Here is a 1,251-nt window from a genome sequence, read left to right on the forward strand (position 1 = left end):
AAACATCACCCTGTTTTATACTCCCATATTTCTAACAAGTTAGATTTTCCATACTTCTTGATTGCCTGGCCTTTAGTATATTATTTTTCTCTTCATATCTTTTTAGCCTAACTACTAAGATCCATTTTTCCCAAGGAAATTTCTTTCTTCTTCCAGCTTAATCAGCCTATATTTCTTTATTTTTCTTTTACTCCCTTGCTGCTCTGTTCTGAAAGTAAGTCAAAGGCATGTTCTAATATTATCTTTATTTTCATAAAAGAAATACATGTATATGTATCAAATAGTTAAATAATATTACAAAGTTTTAACAAACACCAGCTGTTTCTTGCCCACCTGTTTCCTAAGGCTTTTCCCAAATCCCCTCCCCAGAGCAATCACTTTCAATTGTTTTATGTGTTTCTTCTGGTGCAATCCTCTATGTTTCTAAATAATATGCTTAGACTCACATAGTCAGGTATTTATTGATCCTTTCACCCTATATATGTGCATGCTTAGTCGCTTCTGTCGTGTCTGACTCCATGCGACCCTATGGACTGTAGCCGTCAGGCTCCTCTGTCCATGGGATTCTCTAGGCAAAAATACTGGAGTGGGTTGCCATTCCCTCCTCAAGGGGATCTTCCCGACGCAGAGATCAAACTTGCGTCTCCTGCATTTCCTTCCTTGCAGGTGAATTCTTTTAACTGCTGAGCCACTGGGGAAGCCCCACCCTGTTTATACTACTGGTGTAATTTGGGTGCACCCAGAGGAGACCTGAATGAAAGACTTGAGGAAAATAGTTTATTTGGGAGGTAATCCTTAGAAGTATAGGTAGGACAATGGGGAAATGAGACAAGGAGCCTAATAGAGAGTGTACGATCAAGCATGCTGCCATCATGAACACTTAGGACTCCATCCTACTGGGGAACTCTGGGAGATAGTGCAGAAGGTGTCTTGAAATTATTTCTGAGGAGCAAGAGCCTGAGACAGTTGTCCTTCAACTCCTATCAGTCATTGATTGAGGGGTGCTTTCGCAACCCGTTATCTGTCTGGCACTTTCGGCTGCTCAGTATGCAGGTCAAGTATATTCCATTGGTCTGAGAAATCCATCAGACAAGGAGTTGCCAGTGCTTTCTGTTAGAAGATATTGAGTAGCATGCCTTGCAATGGGCGGTGCCAAAATGGCAAGTTAATGTGAGTGGGATTGCTGTAGTTTATTTGTATGTCAGAATTCTCTCAAGAAACAAAACCAATAAGTGGGGGGCAGGGGAAAAG

This window comes from Cervus canadensis, chromosome 24 (assembly GCF_019320065.1).
Source record: "Cervus canadensis isolate Bull #8, Minnesota chromosome 24, ASM1932006v1, whole genome shotgun sequence".
In the NCBI taxonomy this organism is placed as follows: domain Eukaryota; kingdom Metazoa; phylum Chordata; class Mammalia; order Artiodactyla; family Cervidae; genus Cervus; species Cervus canadensis.